Genomic DNA, 27,914 nt, shown 5'->3' with positions numbered 1-27,914 from the left:
AGAGTCGCGGCGACGACGACGCCGGGCGTCGCGCCTCTACCGACGCAATCGACACGCTTGCCAAAGGGAGCGGAAACGAAAGCTTTCGTCCTGCAAATACGATGCACACGATTTTCCTCGATTCACGACCGATGATTATAGTCAAACCATGATCTCTTCTTTGGATTTTTGATTTAACCACATTTTCATAGAGGAACGTAACGTGAAATAGAGTAGCCCGTAGCAAAAGTTAGAATGACAATTTTCAACTCTTTTATGGTTGCTCGCTTGTTCGTGCAATACTCGATGCGTGTCAAAGTCGAACGTCACCTACGTCGTTCTCCTACAAAGATGATCTTCGAAATGGAAGAAAATTCTCGTAGATCGAGAAAACGATCCTCTCATGGATCTCGTCCTCGTTTCTTTTTTTTTCTTTTTTGTTTTTTTTTTTGTTTTCAGTGTTCCATTTTAAAGCGAATCGACCGAGTACGCGCAACTTTTGGAGCGTGAAGGAACGCGCGAGTCTACTTCGCGTCCACCCGAATGGGCTTTCTACGGGTCAAGGACAATCGTAACGTGCCGTATAGCGCTGCCAGCAGGGAAATGGTTTATTTTTAAAATCACCACCACGTCCATGCAAATTTGCAGAGTAAAAACTACCGGATCGCCGATCGATCGTCTAAATATAATACAACGTGCCTTCTCGTGTCTGTCGCGGCCGGGAAACCGAGAAGCCGAGAAACCTGTCGGAGAGCTTATTTGTCCGTCGTTTAATCGTCACATAGACAACGACTAGGCAGGAAAACTAGATTTTTAAACGAAGTAACTTGATCCAAACTGCAGCACGACGTATGCGAATCGACGGCTAAAAAGTTAACACGAGTGCGCTTATGTCGTGTCTTTCTCGTGTGATTTTCATGTTGTAAAACCTTCGGGTTATCGTAGTCGGCGGATGCATTTACGTTAGGAAATTATATTAGGAATTTATACTTGTGGAAACGTTCAAAAATATCACACAGATTTAAACGGCGTAAAATTGACTTTTTTACGGGTCCGAGAAGTTGGCGTCGACAAAGCGCAAACTTTTGTAAAAGAGCAAACGACATTCGCTCGTTCGCCCTTTAACACGTTGACTGCCACGCGTGTTTTCAACGAAATCTCCTTCAGGCCACGAGTGCCGCTGTACCAAGCGCACTTTGCTAGATTGCCACCGATATTTTAGATAACTTAAAATGCCCTAATTCGTTACAATGTCGAAAAGAAAAATGGAAAACTTATTTCTTAGTGAGTCAAACAGCAGTGAAAAAGAAAGCTGTTAAGAGGCTTACACAAATTCGGATAGCAGCGATGAGGAAGAAATCAGATTTCCTAGAAATAGAAATATAAATAGAATTACATCGTCTGATTCTGATTCGGATATTGATAAGTGCAATCGTAGTGATACTGAATGTAACGAAGATACTGTTGACGAGATTTTACAAGAATTGGTCATTGAGGAAGAAAGAAGAACTGATGATACCGAGGAAAGTACAATTCAATTTGATGAATGAAATGAATTTAGTGGTTGGCAGAAATCATTTTTTTCCAGAGACAGACGGTCTCATTAGGCAATTACCTGGCGATGTTAATCCATATGACGTGTTCGAGCAGTTCGTTGATGACGAAATAATAAATTTACTTGTATCAGAAAATTGCAACAAGGAAGGATGTAAATATTAGAAGATTTAGAGAATTATTAGCTGGAAAATTATTAGGGTTGTCTGAAAATACAAAAATCCTTGTCTTCGACGGAATCGGCATAATATCGCCGTTCGAAAAAATGATTTCGCAAGAAGCACTAGTCGCGCGTGCAAACTATGTTATGCGGATAAAAGACGTCGAACGGACCGATCAAAGACACGGGAGAATTTAAAGAAAACAACAACTTATTCTCCAAATTGTCCGACCAAACTCAGCTTTGTATAGAATGCTTCGAATTTTTACATTCTGAATAATTTTCTTAACAAACCATTTTCGTATTACTTTTATAACAATTCAATAGTTTTATTGCTTCCTGTGGAATATCTTTTCAAATACCTACGACGATCCTTCGCAAGTAGTCAAACAAGCGTCACCCGAATACGGATGACGCGGCCCTATCAGAAACTTTGCTGTCACCCGAATATGGGTGACGCGACAGTGAACGTGTTAAAATAAAATTACGATCAAACAAAAGAATTCTTCATCGACATAGCCGCGAATATTTTTCATCGACTCGCAAGTGGAATACGATTGACCACGATTTGTCCAACGAATAATTTTCGTTTGTCCGCTTTCCGGAAGACCGACGAAAAGATTTCGATTGGACAAATCGTGGACAATCGTATTGCACTTACGAATCGATGAAAAATGTTCGCGAGAGCGTCGATGACGAATTCATTGATCCGATGGTAATTTTATTTGAAAGGATGGACGAACGAACGCTTTTAGAAAAATTTGCAGATGCAAAGTTCACGGATCTGGCTTCTACGTATCTGACGTGGGTGGCAACGGTGCGTGCACTATAACAAGATACACGAGCACACTTTCACGTGTTATAGGCTATCGTTCTATTTATCTGGATCCGATATAGTTGATCCATTTTGTAGATCATGCACTCTGGTGAATACTTAGAAGGCTGACAGAGTCGATACGTTTGCACGTAATGGCAAGTTGGTTGAAAACCGAGCTCCACTGGGGGATTGAACGGTAATTTCATAAAATATAACGCGTCTCTGTGAGCGTTATTTTTTCCAGCCGTCCCATCTACGCTGTCTCCCAAGAGTATTGCCACTGTAGCACAACTTAACCGCTGCTCTCAATGCTTTTGAGAATAACCGTATGTACAATGTACATATTTTATCGTCACGTCCATGTAATTTCTCTATTCTTCGTACACATTGCAGGCCTCTCTCGCGAGCGATAAATAAATAACTAGGAAAGGGAAGAATAACGAGCGTTCACCGAAGCGCTGTCGGATACGCCTTCGAGTTGGGTCAAGGACACATGCGATGAATCGTCTCTCGTCCGCTATTTAACCCTCGCGTCTGTTACGCTATCCGGTCGCCGAGCAAGAGGAGGATGAATAATCGACAGGCGCGAAATGTCGAGCGCGCCAATTCCCAATTCTTGCTGTTCCATCGAGGAAACTCGCCACTTAGCTGAATCTGGTCGACACCGAAGGACATGGAGCGTTTAGAGCGCACGAAACAAGAGAAGAAGATGGGACGAGATACAGGAGCGTTTTAATAGAATACCGTGGGGCGGATAAAAGTTGGCAGAGACGACGGCGGAAGAGGAAAGGCGGAGCCGCGATGGCAGAACCCGTTCTTCTCCCTCTCCTATCTCTACATTTTCCTCTTTTAACGATACGCTTCTTTCTACTTCTGTCTCTATCAAAACATACACGAGCTTCCTATGGATGATCGATCGGAGGAGCAATCGTACGCAGAAATATCTCGCTCGATGAACCAGCCACTCCGCGATCGCGAAGCAACGAACTTGTCTCGCATCGTCCGCAACGTCGCGCACTGTCGGCTCCAACGGACGGAACTCGAGTCGACACGTTCGATCTGCCGATGGATCGGTTCGAAACTCGCGCTCTACGAGTTGGCGTTCACAGTTGCAATTGCAGGTTGGCTGCCGATGCGACGCAACGCCAACTCCCACACCGCCAGCCGACTCGCCGTCCGCATGCACACTGACACTGACGCTCCCTACAAGCTTGCACCGCGTTACCCTCTTCTCCTCGCTTCTCCTCTTCTCTCCTCTCCTCTCCTCTCCTTTCCTCTCCTCTCCTCTCCTCTTCGCTCCTCTTCTCTCCTCACGCTGCTCCATGGCGTTCTGCGTTTCCTCCAACTCCCTCGCACTCGACGTTCTTCGTTGCTTTTGCAGTCCGCGCGCTCTCCATCCTCTCCTTGCCGACTCTGTCACCCTTCCATCTGTCTTTCTGCGTCATTCACCTCTGATCTTCTCTCTTCATCTTCAACGTCTTTCGTTCCGTTCTCCGTTCCATTGCTTCCCTTTTCTCTTTTTTCTCTTTTTTCTCCTCTCCTCTTCTCTTCTTCCGCTGCCGTCTCTGGCTTCCGGTTTCTCGCGCATCGATTAGCCCTTGCTGGTTCGCTGCCAATCACGTCGTCTCTCCCTTTGACCTCGATCTTCCTTCACGAGGACCTCGCGTAGCATTCGTACGAGCAACTGCTGTACCAACGAACTCGGCTTCCCAACGATACAACGTTACGGCAATTTGGTCGTCGCAGTCTATCAACGACGAAACTTCACATTTTCGGATGGACATATTAGGTTGTCGGAAAAGACGAAGAAAATCTGTCGATGTTTTTAGAACGAAATGTTTTAAATCATCACCGTGTCTTGTCATATTACTTGTTTTATGTTTAACACGTAAAAATTGCTATGCGATAAACAAAATATCCTTTGAAATACTCTTATTTTAAACCCATGCAAACATTCAGGATTTAAAGATTTCTCACATATAAGTTTTGATGAATTTTCAGTACAATTAATGTCATCTTTCATATTTATTCGGAGCTATAACAGATTTTAGTTTTCTATTTATGTAAAATGAATAAGAATCAAAATGTTCATTTGTAGAGATGAGAATTGTCATGTTTGCGAAAACAAAGCAACGGTAATGCGTGCATATTCTAACAAATAGCTGACGACTCGCATTATTATGTGGAAAAGTATCATAACAAATATTAACAAGACAGAAAATGAGCTTCATTTGTTTATAATTATATTTAACTATATATTTATTATTTTAAATCTGCGTGTTAAAAAACTGTATAACCTACATTAATTTTGTACACACTGAGAACATGTAAATTTAATTTGAAAGGAATTTTTGCGTAAATAATTAAGGGAAAGGCTGGTAGTAAAGGTATTAGGTTGTCCGAAAAGTTTCTTTCGTTTTTATCGGGAAATAATAGACGCACAACGTTTTTTCTTTTATATTACTTTCTTGAATTACGTATAATGCATTTTGTTTTGTTGAGATAAACACCGTGACATTCCACAGACTTGGTTTCACGTTTGTACGAAGGTGCACTGTTGTAAAAAACACGTTTGCGAAAGAAAGATACTTTCCGGACAACCTAATATATTGTACATGATAGAAAAATATATAGATGTTAGATATTCAAATAAAAAGGGTTTGTGGCCTTATGCGTTAGATTTTTTCAACTGCCACAGACCAGTGGAATGAAAGATGTCGATCGTCTGTCTGTTAAGGGACCAAGTGGATTTGGCCGAGTTTTATCTATTATTATTAATATTATTTTATTTATTATACTATTATATAGCATTAATCGAGGTACGTGTAAAATTTGCTTGCAATAGAGGCATAAGTTTCCAACTCAAATGGCCTTAAACGCACTAACATTGCATGCTACATGAAATAACGTAAATCCTTGGAGTAAATAAGAAGATCGATTATGGAAAATCGAGTTTATTTTGAGAATAAATTAAATTCTATCCAATAACAATTAATAGCAAATCTATTACAAATTATACTTGGAAAATCGATTTTCCAAGCGTTAAATTACCGATCATCTCTAGTGATTTACTCCGTTCAGTAAAATGGCTGCCGGTAAAACAAAGTAAAAGTAAAATATGTCGGTTGGCGGGAAGTTTGAATTCTATAGAGAATTTACATAGAAATTTCTATAAAATTTATCAAAAGTTTCCTACTGTTTCAAACAGAATTTAGCTACGTAATAATATCAAACGTAATTGCACCATCGCAGCTGCTTATCGCTGCAAACTGTTCGATCGACGCTAACCGCGCAATTGAATCATCTTCGTCGTCTACTTTCGAACGGAAGTTGGTTTACGTCGTTCGTAGGGGCGGTGATCGGTTGCTCGTCTTTTTATTCGATTCCCGCGTCGATTTACGTATCCTCACGCCCCATTGTTTCGACCCACCGCGCCGCGAAATACGAAACGGAGCGGAAGCGGCCCCAAGGATTTGTTTCCTGCGCTCCTATTTCACATATTGCCTGCTCGTTCCACGTTTTTCTCCTCTCGGCTCCTTGCTACGAACTTACGCCATAATCACGTCGGCTACGCTACGCTTTCTCTAACGAGTCAGTTTTATCAGAACAAATTCTACGTTGTTTGGTATTTCATAAGACAGACGAACAGTCGATACGATCGATAGATTATTTTGTAGATTTATTTTGTTCATTAGGTTCTACACTGTATCAGCGGGTGTGCCGATGTTTAATGGCCAGTCTACTTAGAAGCAAAATAAAGAGACGCGTCATGGAAGATCGACGCTCTTTCAGCTACGCGAAACGGTCGCGAAAGAAACTAAACGGTTGACGAACGATTCACGAGATTCTTAACTTTTATCGCTGTCTCATCCCTTCGTTTACCTACGCGATGATATCCTGCGAGGAATCTGTTGGGGAAACGAGGTCAAAGGACTGGAAAGCAACGTCCTCGCGAGCGGAGACGTTGGCTTCCACCCAAACTACGACTCGATAGCTAGCGAGTTCAAAATTTCAGGCGACTGTAGCAGAGAATCGTGAAACGTCTTTGCGACAGATTTCCCAACGGATTATCGCGAAATCTTTTTTATTACGCAAGCTTATCTCCGTAATCCGCGAGACAGTCGAAAACACGAGGCGGACAAAGATAGTCGTCCGTTCGTAAACTGGTTTCTAGCGCGTCGATCGTAACGTTGAAAAGGAAGAAACGATACGCGCGATGCGCAAAACAACCTTGAAAAATCCTCAACAGATTAGCCGTGAACGTTGATCGTAATTTTCATCCGAACGTTTCCATTCCACCGGAAATATTTTCGCCGGATTCTTTTCACTGACCGCGAGAAACGCGATCGATTCTCGTAACCCAGTTCTTCTTCGCGAACGTAATAATTCGTCGAGCTTTTCCTCTCGGAAAATGCGCCCGCCAAGCTGGCGAGAAAATAAGAAGATAGAGAAGAGAAGAGAAAAGAGGAAAACGTAAGTAATAAGGTGGAGAATTTGTGAGAGCGCTGGCTAAGGGTGTAACCCGGTCGATAAACCGGGGTGGGTGCGGTCCTTCCTCATCTCTCCTGCCCCACAGCTCCGACCCCGACCTCGGTCTGACCCCCTCGCCCCACCACAGTCGTCGACCCAACTCTTCTCTTCCACCTTTCACCGACACACGATAACCCACTGAAGAATGCGTGCACGCACCCATCGCGCTCATATCGCTCGTACACCTACAGTCGCCTTAGCAATTGGACACGGCACATCTATCTGTTTGTTAGTTTCAGGTGGACGGTGCAGAAATTGCACTTTCTAGGTTGGCAACTAAGTGATTGCGGATTTTGACAATACCACGTAATGACAAAACCCGCAGTCACTTAGTTGCCAACCCAACAATATGCAAACTGTGAAAAGGAAAACGTGAAATTCAAACTTGCGAGTAACCAGGGTAACGTAAAAACGTCTCGACTCTTTGGTTATTTCTCTGCTCGTCATTGGTCGGCGTGATTCTACGAGAGAGAATATAGAGTAGGAATGTTGTCGTTTCCGAGCAAATCGGCTTTGAAAATTTGACAAATACGCTGGAACTTGATCGATCGTCGATTGGACAGCAACGAATAATCGACAGAAGGTTAAACTACGTGTAAAAATAAGTGAAAAACGTAGAAGGAGATTGGTTTCGTAAGCTGCTTCTCCCTTCCGGGGAAGATAAATTTTCGAACGCGTCGTGCGCGTGTGCCATGTTCGGTTCTTAACTAAACATATTCGAAGTCTATTTGCGTGAAAACCATGGAGAATATTATTTTACAATTTTATTCTCGCGTAATAAGAACCTCCTGCCGATTGTTTATTCATAGCCAGCCTGTGCCCAGCCTCTAAAGTATATTTGATAAAACTTTCAAACTCCACTTTATCGGATACAGATACAACGCGTCACATGGAAAATTTGTTCCTTCGTATAACGACCAGTTAGAAAGCACCATCCTGTATAAATAAGCTCCCTATTACACTTCATTTTGCTTTATTCATTCTGTCATTCATTACCTATCCATTGCTTGTATTTTTTATCTCACAATAAACGCTTCTCTCTTCGCTTTTGTCCCTCGCTTCTGTACTCTTCGCTATTGAACACTGAGCTATTCCTGTATTGTTTGCTTTGCATAAGAAAAGCAGATTTAAATATCCTGTTGCTTATCGAATCAGAATACGAAGCATTTGTCGTAGTCCGAATACACGTGAACAATTTCTCCCTAACAATAACGTTTAAATCGCGCGATAGAATTCTTCTCTGTTCGTAACGTAGACCGGACGATCGCGCTTCCTATCACGCGCCTCGCCATTTCTATTTCTCTTGGCAACTAAGTGATTGCGGAGTTTTGTCATTACTACCTAATGCCAACCCAATATAAACTGTCTGAGGTGTAATAGTAGTAGTTGTCGCGATAGTGCTGCTGCTGCTGATGTAGACGTCGCTATAAACTACTGCTACTTTCTTCTCATTTATGTTCTATGGAAGAAAAATCGGACTACGGGCGCCGGGATTCGAACTCGTGTCTCGAACGTTCGTAACCTAAGGCGCTAACTACTGCGCTACCGTCGTCCGGTGGAAGTTAGTATCGAGTGGCGGTATTTGTTGTCGAGTGCCGTCACATGTCCATAAAATTTCTATAAACTGTTTCTAGTATTAACACGTCGAAAATTTGTATTTGTATCGATCCAACAACTACGATATACACTATCGTATAGACGTTGGAAAAATCGTCCTGCCTCTTTCTATCTGTCTAATTGTCTAATTTATAGTCTGTTAAGAATAAGTGCAGATGTCCACGTATTTTTGAGCGGCAGTATGCGATTAGAGTCTTACGACGTAAAGTGTATGACCGGCGACGACTGTCGCGAAAGGTTTTCCGAAAAATCGAAAGAGGTTGACCGGAAAAGCGCGAGCGAGAATGATTTACTTTCGAACAAAGTTAACAGCGGGTCGCAAGTTCACAGGGAGGTCGACCTATTTCGCTCGAATAACTAAGCTTTATGGTACCGCAGGGTGGATACTAGCGTTTCCATGAAAAAGAAACAAAGACGTCGAGTAACGAGTAGGGAAAAGTAACTCTGTGTCTTTGTACATTTTCCTAGAATCAATCATAAAAAATGTCAAATAATCTGAACTTTGATTCTCGTGGACGAGATGCTTCGCGACGCGACGAAACTTCCTTCTTTTGAAAGTTGACGAGCGCAATCTTTTCCTTTCTTTCTTCCTTTTTTTTCTTTTTTGCTCAACATGTGCTTTGTATTCAACGCGTCTGCATATAGACAAAATAGAAAAAAATCTTCCAGTGCGCCAGTAATTCGTATGGTTTAAATAACAAAGTTGCTGACAAAAATCGACAAAAATGTTCCCCTACTTATGGGCGACAGTATTCTATGAGATTGTCTTCTTTAACGCGACGTATGGTCCGCAAACGGATTTAACCACTGCGCGATTCTTCTTGTTGCCTTACACCTTCTGATCGCCTTACGAAACAAACGCGAGACTCGTTTCAATTTATTTCAACGTGTATGCAAATTGTGACTGTATTTCTGTGTGTCTTAACTGTGTAAAAAATCCGTTTTAACACTTTGACTGCCACGTTGGTCACGGTTTCTCTTGTGACGCCAGGGTGGTCATCGGTGACCGGAGCGCTTCAACTTCTTACAATTGTAAAAATTGTATGAAAATTGACAGTTAGGGAATTTTGAATATAGCCGATAAATAGAAGATACTTTGAAATTAAAAGTGGCCCATTGGACGATTAAACATTTTTACTAGAACATCAATAAAAAAAATGAGAAGAAATCTTGCATCTAACGGTGCAATGTGTTAAAACACTTTAAACATAAATGTAGCTCATCGATACAATCTGGACGATAGGTGATCACCTTTTTCGTCCGATTCATAGCAATTTTTAACCCTAACTGTTTAACATTTTTTTTATACCACTCTCTGCAAAATTTTCGTGCCAGGTACGTTTGCCCTTCTTTCATCTGCATTTCGTGTCGCAATCTTTGTCGAATAAGTATATTTGACAGCTCTGGTGAATGGCACTGTGTGAGGTGCATTGCGAGCGCCATTCTAAAATCTGATTGGTTTTTGTTTCTGTTGCTTGTTTATAAAATATCATCGCGTTTGAAATTTATGTATTTAACAATAACAGTTACGCCCCGAGGCCTACTATAGGCCGTGCTCCTAACCGTCTCTCTTGGTACTACAGTGTCGCAGACAGATCGTCTTACATAGCCGGCGAAATATACACAATGTAGCGATAAGCGCATAGTTGTGTGAAGCAGCTAGTTCCGAAAAACATCGATTCGCCTTCGGTCCGTTATTTTACCTACACAAAGAAGATGGCATACGTGATCATAGGCGCGAACGGTTGCGAGACCCGAGCGTGGTGGGGGTTGTCTCCCAGAGAAGACAAAGGAAAAAATCGAAGGGCAGTCAGTGTCATTTGAGAATTCAAACCGAATGCATCGAGAAGTTCAGAGGAATAACAATATATTCTGCACGTTTTGCCTACGACGAAATAACGAATGCGAATGGTTTGTTGAAATAAACGAAGCTTTGTTATAATATGTCGCTATCAATTGTTACCAAGGCGCGACGGTAGTCACCCGTGAGCACCAAGAAGATGAACGATCCATTGGGGAGGAATGTTGTTTTACATCATCAATTTATTATTATTTTGCCATTATATGCTTTGAATAATAAAAATACTCCCGTGGTGTCGTATGCGAAACACGTGATTTCGGCGTGGCAATCAAAGTGTTAACTGTATAAAAAGAAAGAAAAAGGAACGTAATTCGTTTGCAAAGGATACGATCGCTCGATTAAAATTCAACGTTGTTTCTCTTCCGTTTGGCAAGGGACGATCATAAATGGTACGCCACAGAGGTACGTGGGTTTGAACCAGCCGCCGCTCCTTTATCGCCGACAGCGGAAGAAGAAAGCTTGGCTAAGAGAGGGAAATCCTCTCTTGCACACTCGGCATCCGAGCAAACGAAAGTTGCAGACTTCTAAACACGTAGCTCGACGCCCGGATACAGCCAGGAAACGAGGCGAAAGAAGGAAACACAGGAGGAAAGAAAAACCTAAGCCGAATCTAAGCGTTTTCGCGGCATCGATCCCCTCGCCTCTCCCCGAACGCGCTTATTCCTTTGGGCTACGACCTGCTCGTTTACTTTTCTAGTTTCTGCTTCTCCTCGCCAACTCCGTCGCTGGGAATAGAACGTTACGATTACAATGTTCCTCTCGGTCCTCTCGATTAAACTCTTTGTCACGCAAAGTGAGAGAAACGCGAGCAAAATGTCGAATACGACAGCGCGGATCGGACTCGTTCTTGAAATACGTTGATCGAAAGAACATTTGGAAAATAGAAACGCAACTACGGCGATTGATCTGCCCGCGTCTACGCAGTAGAATGAAAGAAACTCGAGCAAGGCGTTCGACGTAGCGTTATAAATCGCAGCTGCGAAACCATCGAAACGAAACATTTTGAGAATGATATTTCACGATATCGCGGATTATCTTGCAAATCTGTAGTTGAAAAATCCTTTTCTAAATTTCATCGAAGCATCGAAGAGCCGAGGTGAACTGCAGAGCAACGAAAAGTGTTTTTCGCGCTAATCGATATAAAATCAATAATTGGACTGGAAGGCGCTCGCAGGCAGGTTGCAGAAGCCCGTGCGTGGGGCAGGGCAAACGCAATTTACGCGGCGAGATCGAAATTCGCTTGGGCCGCCGCAATTGGGTCACCGATTCGTTCGGCACAGGTCGAGTTAATTTTAAGACGTCTCGTTATTTCCATCGAAAACAACGTCGACAGCTTTGTATTTCGTTTAGACTAAGCGAAACTGTTGCTCGAACGTGGAAAACGCGAAGAAACAGGAGGAAAGTCGAAGAAACGACGTCCGTGGAAATTTGTCGTTTTAACGCGGTCCCGCGGAGGCGGTGGTCGAAACGATTAATCGATAGCGCATCGAGAGGAACCTCGAACGCGCCACACACGCCGGAAACGACAAAGGATTCGTCCTGGTAATTAGGTCACGTAAATCGGCAGCATTCGGCCGATTCCAGACGATCGTAAAACATAACCTGTCGCGACCTCCGCAATCCCGAGATTCTGATCGAAACGCGTGCAGAGAAACTGGGCCACGGCGGAGTCGCGTATCTACTTTGATTCGTCGTTTTGTACGCCTGCGATGGTAATTGCTGTGAAAGAACAAAGAAGAGAGTGATACGTTCGTCGTTGGAGAAATTGGAATGGACTGTGAGTGTCAGGTTTCGCGTGTATTTAACGCTATAACCCTGGCTCTCGGTTCGTATTCTTCTGTGGTTTAACACGTTGAATGTCACGCCAGTTTCACGAGATTTGACCGTGGCGCCACGATCAACTTTTTATTATGCGATGCATATAACGTTGAAATATTACCTACAAGAGATATTTTACGGTATATAGTCATCATTGATGAATTTATCTCACTGAGGTCACCGGTGACCCATATGGCGCTGTAGCGTAGTTTCGTTCGATTCGATTATTTTTTTCCGATCACCAATTATCTCATATTGTTTCTTCGCGTTGCTAAATAATTGTTCTATGTTATTACGTCAGGGATCTACCATAAACCGTAATCCATCCGTCGATCATACTTCGTACTCGTTTTTACTTGCAAACTTTCTACCATTGTGGAATAAAATTCGGAATTTTATTTTGTACGATCGTTATAGTAACTAAATAAGTTTCGATCGATAGACAAGCTTTGCTATTTTGAGAAAATTTCCTACAATACCACCTATTGACAAAATCGGCAATCGCTTAGTTGCCAACACAGTACAAACCATCCTCGACTGTGAGAAACTTTCTTGCCCATGGAAAGAGCATGACATCGAGTCGCAAATGATTGAAAACACACGCAGTAAAGTAGATTATACCAAGGACTCGCTATCTACATAGCGAATTAATTCTAGGAATAGCGTAGACGGAATAGAAAAAGAAAGAGAATAGCCTTAAACTGAAAAACAAGAGCGGAAGAGATAAAATCCTTTCTTTCTCTTCGTCTCGTTATAGACTACGTGGAACTGGAACACGCGTAACGGCCAACACCTGCGTCAATCGTACAGCCTTAATTCGTGTTAAATTTTCAACCAGTCATAGATCGAAGAATCGGTAATTCCTTATTTTTATTCCACTCTTCTTAACACTTTACCGACCGATGGCCGATTAATCGGTTCTTTGTCGTCGACGCTTATCGACCGATAGCCTATTAATCAGCGTTCTGTCGCCGACGATCTTTCTCATTATTTGAGCAGTAATTTGTTATTTAGTACTAAGGTATCTTGCTCAGTTGCGTCAGTTACGTTGCTTTGTAAGCTCCCACGGTTTTATACCAATTTGAAAAACATACCGTTCGCGATGAATGAAAAGAATGGTATTGGAGAGTTTAAACCGAAACAGAACCTGCGTCTGAGCTGCCGGTCGGACGTGCGTATGCTGTTGGACCGCTAACGGTCGGTAAAGTGTTAAAAACAATTTCTCTTTTAGGGAAAAAAATTTTTCCTACTCCTTTCAAAAATAAAAATTGCACCAAAATACGATGCAAGGCAGGTTCCCGTTGGTCGAAGGGGGTTGCGTTTCGATCGTTGGCTCCTGCCACGTCACGGTCCAAGTTCGCGCGCGTTAAGTGGGTCAGCAGGATGCAGGCGCAACGTATACTACGAATGGCCGTTTACCTAGTAAACGCAAAGTGCATCCCTTCGTTCCGCTCGTTGTCGTAAAGTAACTACCATCGCTGTATATCTTCGACGAGGGAATGGGTGGCGCGTGCACGTTCTATCCCACGTAAAATAAAGTAACGACGAAAGAAAAGGGTCGTGGCGAAAGTAACGATTCACCCGATGCGTAGGCGGAGGCGATTAAAAAACCAAATCATCTGGTTGGCAGGCGGTTTGCCGCGAAGCGAACCTACCATCTTTCCGACGATTATCTCGCGAAATGAGGTTCAGGAGACCTACTCTCTCGGCGTTCTACCTCCATTTTCTCGGAACAAGCGAATAAGCGATCGAGCGAGAATGGAAAGTTGGAATGGAAAAGGGAATTCGCTTGTTCGCGATGGGGTAATTCGGCGAACGTAAACAAACGCTCGAATGCGCTCGTTTAAAGCGCTCCCCTCGCGCGTTCCAACGTTTACGCGGCTTAAACTGTCGCAGCAAATTTCCAAGCAACGATTTTAATACAAACCGAGCATTGTCGCGTTCCCTGCGAGTCAGGAAAATTAACGAAACGAAGCGGGAAACGCCTGGTTGGTGAACCGAGGGCGCAGGTGGACAGAGAAAGGCGCAGAGATGAAACAGTTTTGCGCAATAATGGCTCGATCGAACTCTTTTTTCAAACGCGACTGCTCCAGAGGTGGCATACTTTTACCGGTCAACTACGGCTACGTGGAACGCGTTATCGACCGAGACCGTGTCGATCGCCATTATTGGGTCAAAACTAGTCGTATGAATTAGATCGTCGCTTCCTTACCGTCCAACGATACGCAATGCCTCCAGACGAAAATACGCATGCCGACTTGAGAACGTGAGATTTCGCGGCCGACGATCAAGCATTCGCCGAATGATTCGGCGAGGGCTGCAGTTCGAGCGCACCAATCGAGCGGTGGATCCGCGTCACACTTGTTCCTCTTCGATCTCAAGGGACAGGCTCTGCGAGATCGTGGCGGAAACACGCCTCGCGGCAACGTACTCCTCGAATATCCAAGTGTCTGACTCGCTTGGCCAGCATCGTCCGAGTTTTCTTCGATTTGTTTCCCCTTGGCACTGACGCCTGACCACGGTCAACGTTGGTCTGACGATCGATTTGACCGACGATCGATGAGCGATGGAAGCCGAACAATGCACGATAACGATCTTACGCGAGGCAAAGATGCGACGTAACTGTTCTCGGCAGGAGCAGCGCTGCCACAGGGAGGGACAGACAGATCGGAGGCTGCCGCCGCCGACGCTGCTGCTGCTGCTGCTGCTACTAGCGGAGGTGCTACTGATAGTAGCAGTGGTGGTATCGTAACCACTGCCGACAGCGGAAGCACGCGCGGGGTGTGTACACACCCGGGACACGACCGAGAGGAGGACTCGATAGAATACTGTCGAGGAAGAGAAGAGCGGAAAAGAGAAAGAAAGCAGGCGAGAGAGAGAGAGAGAGAGAGAGAAGCAACGAAGAGGGAGAGGAAATTGGAGGAAAGGAGAACGGGTTGCGGGGAATTGAGGTGCAAAGAAGGAGGATCGGGGGTGTGCAACCTGCGCGCAAGCGTGGAGGAACAGCCACAGGGTGTAGCCGCTCTCTGCCTGTCAACCTGCCTGCCTGAGATGCACGTTCGCCACAGCTGAGAAACTCAGATACTTTGTCGTTTGGTCGGTAATCGGCCTTTCAATAACGCGTCCCTTATCGTCGTCTCACCCAACATTTCCCTTAGCATTTCCTCCTATAGGGCTAACGCGTACCTGCTACCTAAGTGGCAACCAACCGACGTACGATTCCTCGACGAAAGATGAGATGATTCCTCGGAAGATGTGGAACAAAGTTTCTGCGATCGACGCTTCGTCTTTGGCAAAGACGATGTTGACAATCTGATTGATAGATGTGTACTAACATCAAGTTTCTATTAATATTTAAAGAGAAATGGCTCAAGATGCCAGAAGATGCAGCAACATCTGACGTTCAAATTGTACGCCGAAGATTTTAAAATGTTCGATCTTTTCCTCGACTGGAACTTGCATCGGATCGACAACGTATTAGGTTGTCCGAAAAGTGTCTTTCTTTTACAGACACCTCTTTTACAACGATGCATCTTTATATGAAACTTAATGTGTCGAACGTGGTGATCTTTGTTTCGATAGAACAAGATGGATCATACGTAATTCGATAAATATAAAATAATAATAATATAAAATAGTATAAAATAATATTAATATAAAATAACAGAAAATAATAATAATATAAAATAATAATGATATAAAATAATAATAATATAAAATAATAATGATATAAAATAATAATAATATAAAAGAATAATGATATAAAATAATAATAATATAAAATAATATATAATAATATAAAATAATATAAAATAATAATAATATAAAATAATGTAAAACGGAAAATGTAGTGCATCCATTATTTTCTTATAAAACGAAAGAAACTTTTCGGACGACCTAATACAAGTTTGCATCTTAGAAATCAACGTTCCAAATTAAGATTATCATCAACTTTTCGATAAATAATTTGTTTACGTAATATATCACAAAACATGAGATATATCGTCATGTCCGAACTAACGGATACGAAAGATCAAGGTAAGGGCTAACTAACGTTGTTTTGCGTTGGATGAAAGATCGCGCCAGTTGGCTGAACTTTGGTCGACGAACAGTCATACGACCTATTTTCTTCCTATTATTTACTTCGAAATGGTCTCTGCGGAAATATAACGCGAACAGGCGCTTGAACGCGTAAAAGAAAAATGCTACAGACTGTGCAGCCAAGAGTGAAAGAACTCACGTATATCTATATATACAGAGTGTCTCATTTTAATCGATCCACGCAAACGTCTCCAAGCTAAACATTATTCGAAGATAAAAGTCGCTTGGTTTCTTGAGAGGCGCGTCGTGCTCCTTCCGAGGTTCCAAAGCGACCTTTTTCTTCCAAATGGAACCGTACATTTTCCACGAAATTAACATTGCAACATCTTTTTAAACGTTTTAAGCATTTTCAGATACAAGCAGCGCGATTCTTTTTTCGTTGAGAATTATTATAAAAACTACATCGAACGGTATATCGGGTTGGCAACTAAGTGATTGCGAGTTTTGTCAATACCACGTAACGACAAAGTCCGCAATCACTTAGTTGCCAATCCAATATAACAAAGCCACATAGTCCCGTTCGAAGAAACAGAGATCATCGGTCGATATATAGTTTAGAAAATATTACCTTGGGTCGATTAAAATTAGACACCCCGTATAGTATAGCAGAGAAAATTTATCGCACATCTTTCAAATAGCACGCTTCGTCGCGTGCTTTATCCGGTTGTGAAATTTCAGCAGGCGTTTGTAAATAGCATCAGACGACACCTGCAGGTTCGTTCGAACGATCAACGTCGCGTCTAACTCGTCATCGACTATCTCTCGTTCGGGAAGAACGCGCCGGAAACGGAAAGACATATTTCTCGTCTTTTAAACAAAACCAATTTTAAAGCTCGCCACGCTGTTAATCAATTGCACATCAAAGCTATCTTTATGTTTTTGGTTTTCAGGAGCAGAATTAAATTTTTCTCATCTTCTGCAACATTTACCGACCGATAGTCGGTTAATCGGTTTTTTGTCGCCGACGCTTACCGATCGATAGCATATTAATCGGTATTTTGTCGTCGACAATCTTTCTCATTATTTGAGCAGTAATTTGTTATTTAGTACCAAGATACCTTGTTCAGTTGCGTTGTTTTGTAAGCTTCTACAGTTTTATACCAATTTGAAAAACTTGCCGTTCGCGATGAACGAAAAGAATGGCATTGGAGAGTTTAAACCGAAACAGAGCCAGCGCCAGGCAGAATCTGCGCCTGAGCTGCCGGTCGGACGTGCGTGAACCGCTAGCGGTCGGTAAAGTGTTAACAATTTGAATATGCTCACGTTGGAACAAAGCGTAGAACCAAAGAGGACGTGGCCGTACTTTTGAACCCTCCATCGGTATATTTGGTGGTTTCCGACTAGTAATTTTAAGTAATCTCGCATTTTTTCCATATCTTTGTTTAAATTTCGCTCTGCTTAAGAAATGTTAATGGCAATCTATCAAATTATTTCCTTTCTTAACATTGAAATACTTTTGTTAAGTCACCGTTATTCTTGCTGTTGGTATATTTCTACATATTACGCGCATTCTGTACATTTGTCCGCTCTTCGAAAATGTATAAATATCTCTAATCGAATTGAAATGCGTTAATTTTCGAAAATTCATCGATGTTACGTGATAATAAAATTTCGCTTGGAAATTCGAAAAATGAACGTCGTTCGTGCACTTTGATACGGCAACAATAAACGTAGCTTAGAAAACAATACACGTGAAACGTGTGCATACGTCACGAGATGACGCAGCCTTCACCGTCACAGGATTAACCTTTACGCCGCGATATTCGACTACGGTGAAACACTGGCGTGTTCCAGTTCACAGAAACATTTCATTTTAATCCACCTGTCGTTCAAATGTATCTTTTTGCTCTCGAATGATCGAGAAGGACGTGTACGTAACGACAGAACAAGAATGCAAAGGAAAAATCGAATAATTCCATTTCTGTTGGGTCTTTGACTTTGGTATCAACTCAGCGATGAAAATCGAGTATAGTGATACGGCATGATTGAAAATAGGGCAACCCGTGAAAGTATAATACACTTAAACGTTGTACACAGCGATAAAGTTAAAACAACTGCAGAAAACAAACGACACGACTGCTTCTACATTTACGAGAATAGGATAATATGCATACGCGTAATCGTAAAACAAATATAAAAAAGGAAATCGTGGCTTGGTAATATGAAATTGCTTCGAAGCATACTATTGGGTTAGGTTTTGTTGATTTTGTCAATACCACGTAATGACAAAATCCGCAATCACTTAGTTGCCAATATAATATGGACTGTAACACGCTAAACTTAAAAAGTATAGTTTACACGTTTAATAAGTATATTGCACGGATATCTACGCGTTTATGAGAAAGGGGAATAGTCGAAATGCAGCTCGAGACAACTAAAATTCTAACGAGGCGTCGTTCTATTAGACGTAAAGTATCGTAGAAACACGATCATGAAAAACATAGATGAACCCGGCGAAGACAACTTTCTCGTTTCGAGCGATCATAAGACGTCGAAACGAATGTACAAATTGCAAAAATTCGCGCGTTTTCTTCTAAAGGAAAGTCGATATTTATTCAGTGGAAATTGAACGAACTTTGTGAGTTATTGGGTTGACAACTAAGTGATTGCGGATTTTCTTATTACCGTCTAATGGTACAGCTGGGAAAATTGAAAAACTTCATTTCTAAAAGTTTTTAGCAACAAGGGTTGGTCTGCAGCACGATACGCCTATAACTTCAAATACATCTTCAAGCGCTTGATTTTCTTCTGCTCATTTTGGATTTTTAATTTTTCCCACTCCGTTTCATACTCTGATATCCAATCTCTGGCTTTTTGCGTTCCATCAAATTGCTTTAAGCCGAAGTTTGCTTCTTCTTTCTCATAATTCCACATTTTTCCTTAATAAGTTACGAAGTGGTTCCAGAAGTTCGCAGGCATCTTCTATAAATTTAGAATAAAAATTCATTTTCCCCAGTAATTGTCTTACATTTTTTTTGTCCTTTGGGCGTTCAAATTCGCGTATTGCTCTCAGGTTATCTCTTCCTAGTCGCACACCGTTTTCTTCCATCATGCGACCAAGATATTTTACTGAATTTTTTGCATAATTACCACCTAACGACAAAATCCGCGATCACTTAATTGCCAACGCAATAATTTCCAAAACAATTACTTTCGTATACAGCAGAAAAAAAGGAATTTAATTTATCGTCGATTTCGCCCATAGCAAATAGTAGATAAAACTGGACCCGATAGAAAAACCTAACAACCACCGTTTCCAATTGTTAGTTTGCCATTCGTTCTCACTTACACTTCGATAGCGTTCACATACTCTGTTTCTACTGGGATCGATCGAAGTGTGCGGATACTCGCGAGCTTTCGCGTAATGACGAGAATCGTCATCCAAGGGACGAGGCATTTTGCGTCCGTTATCTCGTCACTGTAAACCGAGAGAATGCTCCGACCTTGTTGCATCAGGTCCTCCGAATCGGTTATCGAAAATCGATGCTGTTCTCGCGGCAGAGCTTTGTCGCGGCCAATTCCAGCGTTCCGTGGACAAATAACATAATCACCAGGGAAATTGTTCGAGAATACAGAGACAAAGAGAGGAAGAATAGAAAAGAAACCGGGCGTTCCACGAACATGAAAAACTAAAAGCCAGAGAGAGAGAGAGAGAGAGAGAGAGAGAGAAACGTAATGTAAAAGAGCGACGACGAGAAGAAGAGTTGCTTCTTACCTTCTCTGCCGAATTTACGCTTCTTTTTTCCAAGACTGGTGCCGGCTGAGGAGCTCTTGCCGGAGCTCTTGTCCTTGCTCTTCCAGCGCATCAACATGTTTCGCAAACGCTTCAGCGTCTCGAAGATAGATCGTTGCGCGTCATTCGAAAATACCGCGCGCGCGCATGCGCGCGCGTTCACGATACTCGGCTGCAGTTGGATCGCGCTATCGTCGATCGACTGGCGCGATCCTGCGCCGATTTCCGCGTTTCCACGCCATCTTCTCGTTTCCTTGTCCCGTGCATCACAAACGCCAACGCGTATTATCGTCGTTCGTTTACTTCGAACCGATCGCCTCTAGGCGTTCGCCGGTCGAAAAGGTTGCGTGCGTTTCTCTTATCGCTCGATCTTCATTCCCGAATTTAGCGAACGGTTGGGAAAAAGAATCGCGAACGAGCTTTCGCGTGGAAGGTTAGATGGTTGGAGAATTACGAGAACTGGCAGTGCCGATGAAGATTCGGCCGCCTCTCACGTCGCCATTTTTCGCACGCGAATTCCATTTCGCTCGCCGCGGGTGGGTGGCGTACTCGGAGCACGCTACGTACCGAACCGGATCACTGGGTCAAAGGAACCGGCCGGCCCTGCCAACGCTGCCAGTCCCGTTCGAGATATTCGATGAATGAAATTAATCGCGACAGATCGAATGCAAATTGCCTACGTCCGTGTTACATCGCAGGGAGAATTCTCAGCCGAGGTACGTTTATCTCGAGCGCGAAACGACACTGGATGGAGGCTGTGTGGGCCAACACTCGAATCACACGCGCGTTATCGCAAAACCAATGAATATTCCACTTTTCACGGATTATCTTGATAAGCGAGGACGTGGCGAATTCTGAAGCGAAAAATAGCCATTCGGAGATTATAGAATTACTTGAAAGAAGAAGGAGAAGAGAAGCAGCGAGAAGAAGACGATGAGCAGGAAAAAGACGAGGAAAATGATCAAGTGTATCCTGCTCATGATCCCGTCGGTCTTCCAAATCGATAGGTCCACCTCGTATTTTAAGCAATATGGAGCTGCACTTCCAGTGCTATCGACCGTTTCTTGCGAACGAAGAAACCAGCACAGTCGATGCACCGTCACCACGCGTTGTTACGATTCTTCCCTGCACACGTACGCAACTATCAACGCCTATACACCAGGCAGTTAACTGGCAGGATACGCGTGGTACAATTGCCTTGACACATGTAGCGCAACCAGCAACCTCAGACACCAACTTGATTACACGGTGAAGGTCGTGACCGAGGAAGAACCAACAGCTATATATACATGTATATGTATACAAGCATATGCACACGCGTTCACCGACTGCTACTACGAGCAGCTTCCTATCATCGAGTAACGCGATGTGACTGCGTATCGCGGACGTGAGGCAGCCAAAGCGAGAGATTCGCTCGGTGTTGCACACTCGCCAGTGACCATCTACCGAGAAACGACTAACTCGACGATGTCGAAGAAGAAGTCACTAAACCTAAGGATCGTGGAATTGTCGGAGGAACGATGGTCGCGAAACGAATTTCGAGGCGATTGAGAGAGAGAACGATAGCACCGGTCGACAGAAGGGAGAACCTCGCGTCAACTAGCAGCGACTAAACCGTCGTGTCACCGGCACGCCACCGCCACCCTCGAGGTTGCTGATTCCTCCAACGATCGCGGCCAGCATCGCTGCGCGCTCCTCCTTCGCTTCACACGCGTCTTCGAAGGTCGCGATCGATCGTACCTCTGTCTATGAGATTTGCAGCTCGGAAACCGGCGAATAAGACACAGCCACCGGCATCGATACCGGCGACGTCGCACACCCACCACCACCACCACCACCACCACCACGAGGACCACCACCACAATCGTGACGGGCTACGCGCCGTTCCACAAGGTGCGTCAACGCCGGCAGCAGCGGCACCACCGTCGAAAACGCGGCCAACGTCGTCGCCGGGATCTGCCCGAGTCCCGGCACTGCACCCACCACCTACACACCCCTCGGCACCGCTCGCGTGTCCACGTTCGCCCCGCTCCGCCCTAAACCTCCCGCTTTGTCTCTCCTGCCATCTCTCCCCATCCTATCTTGCCGCACAGTGACGTCACGGGAATGGAGTCGGGGATCGATCCCGAACGCCCACCTCGACACCGCATCCTCCCGAACGTAGCTGCTCTACTCACCGGATGGAAAACATTCGACCGATACCGCGACCTCTGACGACCTTCTCTTCCTGCCGCTCTCTTCCTTCGTCACCTCACGAGGACCAGACGATAGGACGATTGTTAGTTTCCCGACGCATCGCAGGATTCAGCGACCGATGCAATCGACTAACCTTCTTCTCGTTCTTTTCGACGATGCAGAGGCGAACAGAGTTCGCTAGAGTTTGCATTCGCTTTGCACTTTGCTACGCTGGCTGTTTCATTTCGCTTCGATTAGGGTGTTGTCGAAGATTCTCGCAGACGAGCAGATCGCAGACGGCTGGCAACGTGTGTTTTGGGGGAAAAAGGGAGGTGGAATTAGGCGGTGGAAGGTGGGAAAAGTAGGTAAACTGCGTAGGTTTAGAAGACATATGACGACGCAGTTTACGTATTAGAATTAGTATGAGAATGGCGAAAGCGTGTCCCATGTATTTACTGACACGTAACGTGATCGAGATTAATTTTTATGTCTTCTGTAGCTAGTTACTATTATGTTACAATTTAATACGACACTGTGTCATAAACAGGCAGCCTGTGCTACGCGAATACCGCGTTAAAATTGATTGTCCAAATTATTGTGAATAATATTATTATGAAATATACGCGGATTATTTCATTCGTTCAATTTACTACTGAGCCATAGTCAAGAACATGTTCGTCTTCCCATAGCCAATTCAGCTGATCTATGGATAGGAGGAGGAGCGAACGCGGAACATTTCTTGTCTCTGTGTTATCTAACTAGTCATCTTCCAAGTACTTAACGAGTGCTTTAACACTAGAAATACCACACCAGTCAAATCGACTGGTTCTACAATTTTATTTTCAAATTCCTACTTCATGTTATATTTTTTCCCGCAAAGATGTAATGACCTTCGCGACGATAACTAAAAGAATAATATAATGAATTTTATTTTGTTTTGTTATTTCTATGCTTAAACTCCCCCCCCCTCGACATTTTTTGTTTTTTTTTGATAACTGTATTATCACGTAAACAATTATTGTATACTCGATAAAGCGTCCTTATGATATTCAACACTGAATCATCGATCACGCACCCCCTTTTTTTTTGTTTTTTGGTTATATTCTGCGCTCCTCGATATTATTACTGTTAATAATATTTTCAATAAAAATAATAACTAATTATTGCACCTGGGCCCATAACCTGTTGCGATCCTACCTCTGAGTATAGAAATAACAACATTTTATTTTTTATGTATTCAAACTGAAAATAATTTTGCATCAAGGCTACTTGTACCAATACCAGTGAAAATGACTGGTACTTGTCGAAGTGTAAAAGGGTGCTGCAATCTGTTTATCGAACCCCAATTAACCAGTTTCCTCGTTTTTTACAACTTGCCACGCGTTTTTCAAATTTTTACTGCGTATCACTCGATATGACGATATCGGTTATCAGGAAAATTCCGGATCGATCGCTAGATCGCTCGATGCTAACATCAGAAACACCATACCAGTCAAAATGACTGGTTCTAGAATTTTATAAACGCGTCAACCCTCGTTTAGGGATTATGGCCCCATATGGATTAATAATGCCAAAAATGTACTACGTAACATGGAACTCCTTCCGTAAGAGAGTAATAAATCAATAAATATAAAAATATTCTATTATTAGGTATTTTTTAAAGACCAGTCGTTTTCGCTGGTTTTGATAGAAATATCTTCGCGTTAACTATCGGTAGTTCTAATGTTAAACAGATGATATCCACGGATGGAGAACGAACGTGTGACTGTTATCACCAGATTCTGCTATATTTTCCACTCGCGACACGATTCAGAAAGGCGTCAGCGTCACTCTAACATCCGGATATCGACTATTCGAATTTGCATCCGAGCTGCCTAATTTGCATACATATTGAACGGCGTATCGACTAATCGAAAACTCGACAAACAAATTTCGTTGTCCTTACTTTTCCTTCCAGACTCTGATCTCGAATGCGATCGACCAGATTGGGCGTCGCTCGATCAGTTCTATTCCCTCGTCAACGAGAAAACGCGCGCACTCCGTTCTCGTTTCCAACGTTAAACCGGTGCGTGCACGGCGCCGCATTTTTGTTAACCGTTTTAGCGCCACGCAGCGCCGTCGCGCTGTTCTCGGACTGTGGTCAACTGTATCGCGATGCTTCGTCACGATCGTCAATTCGCAACGCGTTCGGTTCCGAATGTAGCTCGTCGCGAGTCGTATCGGAGATTCCTCTCGCAATTACTCGTTTTTTCAAATAATCGTAAATCCCCTGCATAAACGGGAAAAAAGAGTAGCGCAATCGCGCTGCACGGATTCTTGAAAACCCCTGCCACTAAAACGGTCAAACGTGTAAGCGAATTGCGGTAGAGTTCAGAGGCCCAGCGCTGCGTCTATAAATATAGATCACAACCGGAAGCTTTGTTTTCACGTGGGCTCGTCGTGGCCGAAGCGTTTTGCGATCGACGGCCGAGCGAATCTTTGTCGAAACGATGAGACGAGAAACACGCGTCAAAATCTCGAAATATGGAACTTCCTTTGCTCCTGTTAACAATTTACCATCCGATAGCCGATTAATCGGCTTTTTGTCGCCGACGCTTACCGATCGATAGCCTATTAATCGGCTTTTTGTCATCGACGTTTATCGACCGATAGTCTATTAATCGGCTTTGTGTTGTCGACAATCTTTTTCATTATTTGAGCAGTAATCTGTTATTTAGTACCAAGATACCTTGCTCGATTGCGTCAGTTGCGTTGCTTTCTAAGCTTCCACAGTTTTATACCAATTTGAAAAAGTCAGCGTTTGCGATGAACGAAAAGAATGGTATCGGAGAGACTGAACCGAAACAGAGCCGGCGCCAGGGAGAATCCGCGCCTGAGATGCCGGTCGGACGTGCGTATGCCGTTGAACCGCTAGCGGTCAGTAAAGTGTTAAGCATAAGTTAATGGAAGAATCACGTTTAAATTAAATAATGGCTTTGTTTGCCTGATTTAGCCTCGATCTAATAAACAACGTTTCGTTTTGAACGCGATGCCATTGTTAACGACAACCCATGATTCTTCGATCAACTGATGAATAAATTCTACTTTACCGGGACGTTTCGAAGCTGCGAGTCCGCTTTCACGCGCCGCATTTCCTCTTATTGGAATTACGACGAAAGATTGGCGAGCAAGAAGGAGACTAAAAGGAGGGAAAGACGAGGACGTACAAACAATAGATAATCGGCGAGAGACATTGGAATTGCGCGAACAAACGCGGTACACCTCGTTTCCCGAACGAATCGACGCGTCGGTTAAATTACTCGTCGTTAATTGCAAGCTTCGATTTAAGCTCCGTAATGAATTCGCGATACGACCGAGTGTATAGGCAATTAAAAGATTTCCATTCTTCGCGCGACAAAGTTGTTAGTCTGGAATCGCGTGGTCATGTGGTTGTAGTTGCGAACGCACGGCTGCAAAGTTGTCGCGGTTTCGCCTCTGTACCGTTAAATCTCTGCAACAGCTCCGGAGATGCCGCTGTTATGGAATAGTTAGCAACCGGCAGACACGACTCTACAAGCTCCCAGTATTCTGCACACATCGATAGACGTAGAAAACGTAATATACATAATACGACTTCATATCTTTTGAAATATAATTAAAAGGGTAGAAATTTGCTGGAAAATTGTTGTTGAATTCTACGCTTTCAAGTTTATTATGCGCGCATAAAAATCCGGGTAATGTATTGAGTTGGCAACTAAGCGGTTGCGAATTTTGTCATTACCATCTATTGACGAAATCCGTAATCGTTTAGTCGCCAACCCAATAGCTATGATGTTTGTCGGAAATATGCGTAATGGAAACATTTTCGGTTTTTGCATCTCTTTCGCACGGCCGATCGATACCGATCGTCGATACATTGCTTATAGAAGAGTTTATTCGCCGATTCTCACGATATACAGCGCTGTGATACATTTTGTGTATCCCAGTTTGTGCGCCGCTGGCGACTTCATTTGAGACGAGAAACGACGAAACGTAACAACGAATTGTTTCGTTCGCACGAAAGCCACGGTGTCGCTCGATTCGCTGTTTGTTCGGTTTTCTTTTTATCGTATTCAGGTTTGCTTGTTTGCGTCACTATTTGCTATTCAAATAAAGCTATAGACCTAGAAAACTAACTGTACGTAAAATGTTTATGTAAAACGATTACGATATATATAGAATGAAACTAGAATAAAAGGAAAAACGTATCGGTCGATGTGCTATATTTTCGTAATGGAAATGTTTCGTGAAAGCAAAAATTGTAAATGACAGTGTAAAACACCGCTACGATAACAGGCCCGGGCATTACGTTCGGAGGTATCGCAGTATGAAAACTGGATGTACAAAAATCAAACGAACCACTCAGATGGCCTGCCAATAGCACGTGTTTCGAAAAACCAATTCATTTTTGCAGAATATTACGAACTACCTCCCGTTTCAAATATTTCAAGCTATACAAATTTCAACGTTCTAACACTTGGAATTTTTTATCAAAATTCTACGTACATACTATATACAGGGTGGTTGGGGTTAGGTTGGGGTTAGGTAGTAGGTTAGTAACTGCATATTCTCAATATTATGTCTCATAATTATTATATTATACAGGGTGGTTGGTAACTGGTGGTACAAGCAAAAAGGGGGTGATTCCACGCGAAAAAAGAAGTCGAAAATATAGAATAAAAATTTCTTTTTTAATTTTTTTTTTTTATTTTTCCATCAAAAAACGATCTGCAGTGAGATCTATTATAACGAGACGTGATAAAGTGCACGCGTACCGAGCGAAAATTCAAAGTCGATTTTCTCGAAAACAAAGCCCCGAACGAAAAATTTTTATTCCATATTTTCGACTTCTTTTTTCGCGTAGAATCACCCCCTTTCCGCTTGTACCGTCAGTTACCAACCACACTGTATATATATGTCGGAGATGAAAGGAAAACCGGAGCCTTCCCTTTGCAATTTTGAGGAAGCCTTCTAATGCTTTAGCCTAGATTTTATCATAACTGTAATTAAGCAATTGTCATTTGTAATTGTTTGACATTTGTGAAAGCGAAAGTGGGTTCGAGGTGACAACTGGTCGCCGAACGTAGCCACGGTCACGGGATAAACGTTTTGCCTGACGAAGGTGTGGATCGGTTGTATCGTTCTCCCTAGAAATCACATAGAATTGTACTTTGGAGATGTCGATATAATGGGACACACGTTGTATTAGGAATCAAACTCCAGACAGAAACTGCCTAGCAACGGCGTTTGGATCTTTCTCGATGCTTCCAAAGAGTATACAACAAACTCTTGGCAGAAACTGCCTAGCAGCGACGATTGCAACCTTCTCGATGCCTCCAGCGAGCATATAACAAACAAATGCAGTCGTATAGCGAAAAAGATTTTCATCAGATATTCGTTCGTGTGATCGCCTTGGAAAGTGATACATCGAGCAATTTACCGAGTGTCTCAGCAATCGTATTTTTGTGTTTAAAATTATTCTACGCATAGTAAAGAGTTATCCCGTTGACCGTGGATTCGTTTGAACCCCGGAACATTATTAATAGCGTTA

At 43.1% G+C, this 27,914-nt stretch overlaps 1 protein-coding gene and 1 long non-coding RNA gene across 20 annotated transcripts in view; both read right to left on the bottom strand.

The window, feature by feature from the left end:
- The window catches only part of LOC126874421 (uncharacterized), a 171,172-nt gene that overhangs the window by 122,298 nt on the left and 20,960 nt on the right, over positions 1–27,914 (bottom strand). The gene's annotated exons all lie outside the window — the stretch shown is intronic.
- Positions 399–23,040, bottom strand: LOC126874433 (uncharacterized). Its single transcript, XR_007692792.1, has 2 exons — positions 20,153–23,040; positions 399–1,347 (listed from the first exon to the last, which is right to left on the bottom strand). It is a non-coding gene; the product is annotated as an uncharacterized LOC126874433 (long non-coding RNA).

Source organism: Bombus huntii, chromosome 16, assembly GCF_024542735.1.
Source record: "Bombus huntii isolate Logan2020A chromosome 16, iyBomHunt1.1, whole genome shotgun sequence".
In the NCBI taxonomy this organism is placed as follows: Eukaryota; Metazoa; Arthropoda; class Insecta; order Hymenoptera; family Apidae; genus Bombus; species Bombus huntii.
Note: the sequence above shows the minus strand (reverse complement) of the source record. Positions and strands in the feature narration are given on the sequence as shown.